The following is a 6,576-nucleotide window of genomic DNA, read 5'->3' on the forward strand; positions in this document are numbered from 1 at the left end:
CCCCGGCGCGATGCGGCATCGGGGGGGAGGGAGACCCTCTCGTCCTTGCCGGCACGGGCTCCAGAGCCCGGCCGAACGAGGGGGCCGCTCCCCGCCGGATCGCGCCTCGCCAGATCGATCGGGGGACCTACCGCGGTGGAAAACGTGGAATTGTGCCCTTAGCTCCGCCCCTCAGGTCCCAAGAGGGGTAGGCCGGGCGCGCATCACCCCGGGGTCCGGGGAACCTCGACAGACCGCCCGCCGAAGTTGCTCGACTCGCTCGACGTCCCAGCTCTCTGGCACAGGTGGCCGTTCGAAGGTACCCGGTCGCGATGCTGCGATACACTTTTATGAACGCGTACCACTCCGACATGCCCAGCTCGTGGAACTGTTGCCCGGATTCAGCTTTCAAATCCGATCTCATAGCGGTTCTCAGTTTCGAGAAAATCGTCAGGCCTGGAAGTCTGTCAGGGGACCCTTCCGGAGGCCTTGTCCGGGTTCGGTTGACCTTCCTGGGCACAGGGATCCGCACCTACCCCTGACCGACAACCAGACCTTTGACGCTTTTTTTCTCTCGCCTCCGTGGGGTCCGGGGGGACATTTTTCCGTCTGGCCCACCCCGGGGGGTCCAGGGGCATCGGGGGCCCTCGGCCGACCGGACGTCGTACTCGCTCGACTATGTCGAATATGTTGACGCTTCCCCTTCCCCGCCGCGGGGGGGTCCGCGTCGACGATCCTGTGCCCAAGGATAGCGCGCCCTGCCTGGGTACAGGGACCCGCGCCTCCCGCCCTGGTTCTCTGTCAAAAGTCCCGAGGCCTGGAGGTCTGTCAGGGGACCCTTCCGGAGGCCTCGCCCGGGTTCGGTGCACCCTGCCTGGGCACAGGGACACACACTTACCCCTGGCCGACAACCAGACTTTGACATTTTTCCGTCTGGCCCACCCCGGGGGGGGGGTCCAGGGGCATCGGGGGCCCTCGGCCGACCGGACGTCGTACTCGCTCGACTATGTCGAATATGTCGACGCTTCCCCTTCCCCGCCGCGGGGGGGTCCGCGTCGACGATCCTGTGCCCAAGGATAGCGCGCCCTGCCTGGGTACAGGGACCCGCGCCTCCCGCCCTGGTTCTCTGTCAAAAGTCCCGAGGCCTGGAGGTCTGTCAGGGGACCCTTCCGGAGGCCTCGCCCGGGTTCGGTGCACCCTGCCTGGGCACAGGGACACACACTTACCCCTGGCCGACAACCAGACTTTGACATTTTTCCGTCTGGCCCACCCCGGGGGGTCCAGGGGCATCGGGGGCCCTCGGCCGACCGGACGTCGTACTCGCTCGACTATGTCGAATATGTCGACGCTTCCCCTTCCCCGCCGCGGGGGGGTCCGCGTCGACGATCCTTTGCCCAAGGATAGCGCGCCCTGCCTGGGTACAGGGACCCGCGCCTCCCGCCCTTGATCCTTCTCAAATGTCCCGAGGCCTGGAAGTCCGTCAGGGGAGCCTTTCGGAGGCCTCGCCCGGGTTCGGTGCACCCTGCCTGGGCACAGGGACACACACTTACCCCTGGCCGACAACCAGACTTTGACATTTTTCCGTCTGGCCCACCCCGGGGGGGGGTCCAGGGGCATCGGGGGCCCTCGGCCGACCGGACGTCGTACTCGCTCGACTATGTCGAATATGTCGACGCTTCCCCTTCCCCGCCGCGGGGGGGTCCGCGTCGACGATCTTGTGCCCAAGGATAGCGCGCCCTGCCTGGGTACAGGGACCCGCGCCTCCCGCCCTTGATCTCTCTCAAATGTTCCAAAGCCTGGAAGTCCATCAGGGGACCCTTCCGGAGGCCTCGCCCGGGTTCGGTGCACCCTGCCTGGGCACAGGGACACACACTTACCCCTGGCCGACAACCGGACTTTGACATTTTCTGTCTGGCCCACACTGGGGGGGTCCGGGGGGACGGGCACCCTCGGCGGACCGCCCGCCAGACTGGCTCGACTCGCTCGACGTCCCAGCTCTCTGGCACAGGAGGCCGTTCTAAGATACCCGGTCGCTATGCTGTGATACACTTTTATGAAAGCGTACCACTCCGACATGCCCAGCTCATGGAACTGTCGCCTGGATTCGGCTTTCAAATACGATCTCATAGTGGTTCTCAGTTTTGAGATAATCATCATGTCTGGAGGTCTGTCAGGGGACCCTTCCAGATGACTTGCCCGGGTTCAGTGCACCCTGCCTGGGCACAGGGACACACACTTCCCACGGGCCAACCACCCGACTTTTAACATTTTCCCTCTTGACTCCGGGTTGGCGCGTCGGCACCACCCCGGGGGCATCGGGGGCTCTCGGCCGACCGGACGTCGTACTCGCTCGACTATGTCGAATATGTCGACGCTTCCCCTTCCCCGCCGCGGGGGGGTCCGCGTCGACGATCCTTTGCCCAAGGATAGCGCGCCCTGCCTGGGTACAGGGACCCGCGCCTCCCGCCCTTGATCCTTCTCAAATGTCCCGAGGCCTGGAAGTCCGTCAGGGGAGCCTTCCGGAGGCCTCGCCCGGGTTCGGTGCACCCTGCCTGGGCACAGGGACACACACTTACCCCTGGCCGACAACCAGACTTTGACATTTTTCCGTCTGGCCCACCCCGGAGGGGGGGGGGGGGGGGGGGTCCAGGGGCATCGGGGGCCCTCGTCCGACCGGACGTCGTACTCGCTCGACTATGTCGAATATGTCGACGCTTCCCCTTCCCCGCCGCGGGGGGGTCCGCGTCGACGATCCTGTGCCCAAGGATAGCGCGCCCTGCCTGGGTACAGGGACCCGCGCCTCCCGCCCTGGTTCTCTGTCAAAAGTCCCGAGGCCTGGAGGTCTGTCAGGGGACCCTTCCGGAGGCCTCGCCCGGGTTCGGTGCACCCTGCCTGGGCACAGGGACACACACTTACCCCTGGCCGACAACCAGACTTTGACATTTTTCCGTCTGGCCCACCCCGGGGGGGGGGGGGGTCCAGGGGCATCGGGGGCCCTCGGCCGACCGGACGTCGTACTCGCTCGACTATGTCGAATATGTCGACGCTTCCCCTTCCCCGCCGCGGGGGGGTCCGCGTCGACGATCCTTTGCCGAAGGATAGCGCGCCCTGCCTGGGTACAGGGACCCGCGCCTCCCGCCCTTGATCCTTCTCAAATGTCCCGAGGCCTGGAAGTCCGTCAGGGGAGCCTTCCGGAGGCCTCGCCCGGGTTCGGTGCACCCTGCCTGGGCACAGGGACACACACTTACCCCTGGCCGACAACCAGACTTTGACATTTTTCCGTCTGGCCCACCCCGGGGGGGGGGGGGGGGGGGTCCAGGGGCATCGGGGGCCCTCGGCCGACCGGACGTCGTACTCGCTCGACTATGTCGAATATGTCGACGCTTCCCCTTCCCCGCCGCGGGGGGGTCCGCGTCGACGATCCTGTGCCCAAGGATGGCGCGCCCTGCCTGGGTACAGGGACCCGCGCCTCCCGCCCTGGTTCTCTGTCAAAAGTCCCGAGGCCTGGAGGTCTGTCAGGGGACCCTTCCGGAGGCCTCGCCCGGGTTCGGTGCACCCTGCCTGGGCACAGGGACACACACTTACCCCTGGCCGACAACCAGACTTTGACATTTTTCCGTCTGGCCCACCCCGGGGGGGGGGGTCCAGGGGCATCGGGGGCCCTCGGCCGACCGGACGTCGTACTCGCTCGACTATGTCGAATATGTCGACGCTTCCCCTTCCCCGCCGCGGGGGGGTCCGCGTCGACGATCCTTTGCCCAAGGATAGCGCGCCCTGCCTGGGTACAGGGACCCGCGCCTCCCGCCCTTGATCCTTCTCAAATGTCCCGAGGCCTGGAAGTCCGTCAGGGGAGCCTTTCGGAGGCCTCGCCCGGGTTCGGTGCACCCTGCCTGGGCACAGGGACACACACTTACCCCTGGCCGACAACCAGACTTTGACATTTTTCCGTCTGGCCCACCCCGGGGGGGGGTCCAGGGGCATCGGGGGCCCTCGGCCGACCGGACGTCGTACTCGCTCGACTATGTCGAATATGTCGACGCTTCCCCTTCCCCGCCGCGGGGGGGTCCGCGTCGACGATCTTGTGCCCAAGGATAGCGCGCCCTGCCTGGGTACAGGGACCCGCGCCTCCCGCCCTTGATCTCTCTCAAATGTTCCAAAGCCTGGAAGTCCATCAGGGGACCCTTCCGGAGGCCTCGCCCGGGTTCGGTGCACCCTGCCTGGGCACAGGGACACACACTTACCCCTGGCCGACAACCGGACTTTGACATTTTCTGTCTGGCCCACACTGGGGGGGTCCGGGGGGACGGGCACCCTCGGCGGACCGCCCGCCAGACTGGCTCGACTCGCTCGACGTCCCAGCTCTCTGGCACAGGAGGCCGTTCTAAGATACCCGGTCGCTATGCTGTGATACACTTTTATGAAAGCGTACCACTCCGACATGCCCAGCTCATGGAACTGTCGCCTGGATTCGGCTTTCAAATACGATCTCATAGTGGTTCTCAGTTTTGAGATAATCATCATGTCTGGAGGTCTGTCAGGGGACCCTTCCAGATGACTTGCCCGGGTTCAGTGCACCCTGCCTGGGCACAGGGACACACACTTCCCACGGGCCAACCACCCGACTTTTAACATTTTCCCTCTTGACTCCGGGTTGGCGCGTCGGCACCACCCCGGGGGCATCGGGGGCTCTCGGCCGACCGGACGTCGTACTCGCTCGACTATGTCGAATATGTCGACGCTTCCCCTTCCCCGCCGCGGGGGGGTCCGCGTCGACGATCCTTTGCCCAAGGATAGCGCGCCCTGCCTGGGTACAGGGACCCGCGCCTCCCGCCCTTGATCCTTCTCAAATGTCCCGAGGCCTGGAAGTCCGTCAGGGGAGCCTTCCGGAGGCCTCGCCCGGGTTCGGTGCACCCTGCCTGGGCACAGGGACACACACTTACCCCTGGCCGACAACCAGACTTTGACATTTTTCCGTCTGGCCCACCCCGGGGGGGGGGGTCCAGGGGCATCGGGGGCCCTCGGCCGACCGGACGTCGTACTCGCTCGACTATGTCGAATATGTTGACGCTTCCCCTTCCCCGCCGCGGGGGGGTCCGCGTCGACGATCCTGTGCCCAAGGATAGCGCGCCCTGCCTGGGTACAGGGACCCGCGCCTCCCGCCCTGGTTCTCTGTCAAAAGTCCCGAGGCCTGGAGGTCTGTCAGGGGACCCTTCCGGAGGCCTCGCCCGGGTTCGGTGCACCCTGCCTGGGCACAGGGACACACACTTACCCCTGGCCGACAACCAGACTTTGACATTTTTCCGTCTGGCCCACCCCGGGGGGGGGTCCAGGGGCATCGGGGGCCCTCGGCCGACCGGACGTCGTACTCGCTCGACTATGTCGAATATGTCGACGCTTCCCCTTCCCCGCCGCGGGGGGGTCCGCGTCGACGATCCTGTGCCCAAGGATAGCGCGCCCTGCCTGGGTACAGGGACCCGCGCCTCCCGCCCTGGTTCTCTGTCAAAAGTCCCGAGGCCTGGAGGTCTGTCAGGGGACCCTTCCGGAGGCCTCGCCCGGGTTCGGTGCACCCTGCCTGGGCACAGGGACACACACTTACCCCTGGCCGACAACCAGACTTTGACATTTTTCCGTCTGGCCCACCCCGGGGGGTCCAGGGGCATCGGGGGCCCTCGGCCGACCGGACGTCGTACTCGCTCGACTATGTCGAATATGTCGACGCTTCCCCTTCCCCGCCGCGGGGGGGTCCGCGTCGACGATCCTTTGCCCAAGGATAGCGCGCCCTGCCTGGGTACAGGGACCCGCGCCTCCCGCCCTTGATCCTTCTCAAATGTCCCGAGGCCTGGAAGTCCGTCAGGGGAGCCTTTCGGAGGCCTCGCCCGGGTTCGGTGCACCCTGCCTGGGCACAGGGACACACACTTACCCCTGGCCGACAACCAGACTTTGACATTTTTCCGTCTGGCCCACCCCGGGGGGGGGTCCAGGCGCATCGGGGGCCCTCGGCCGACCGGACGTCGTACTCGCTCGACTATGTCGAATATGTCGACGCTTCCCCTTCCCCGCCGCGGGGGGGGTCCGCTTCGACGATCTTGTGCCCAAGGATAGCGCACCCTGCCTGGGTACAGGGACCCGCGCCTCCCGCCCTTGATCTCTCTCAAATGTTCCAAAGCCTGGAAGTCTGTCAGGGGACCCTTCCGGAGGCCTCGCCCGGGTTCGGTGCACCCTGCCTGGGCACAGGGACACACACTTACCCCTGGCCGACAACCAGACTTTGACATTTTTCCGTCTGGCCCACCCCGGGGGGGGTCCAGGGGCATCGGGGGCCCTCGGCCGACCGGACGTCGTACTCGCTCGACTATGTCGAATATGTCGACGCTTCCCCTTCCCCGCCGCGGGGGGGGTCCGCGTCGACGATCCTGTGCCCAAGGACGGTGCACCCTGCCTGGGCACAGGGACACACACGTCAATCGGGACTTTGTCGCTCAGCCTAAGAAGGTCGGCCTGAAGCACTGTCGTGCGTCCCGACGGGGTCCGCACACCCGCCCGCCGGTGCCGCTGCCTTCCTCTGGGTGTGCCCTCTCCGGGGATACCATGCGCGGG

The sequence above is a fragment of the Hyla sarda genome, unplaced genomic scaffold, assembly GCF_029499605.1.
Source record: "Hyla sarda isolate aHylSar1 unplaced genomic scaffold, aHylSar1.hap1 scaffold_218, whole genome shotgun sequence".
Taxonomy (NCBI): Eukaryota; Metazoa; Chordata; class Amphibia; order Anura; family Hylidae; genus Hyla; species Hyla sarda.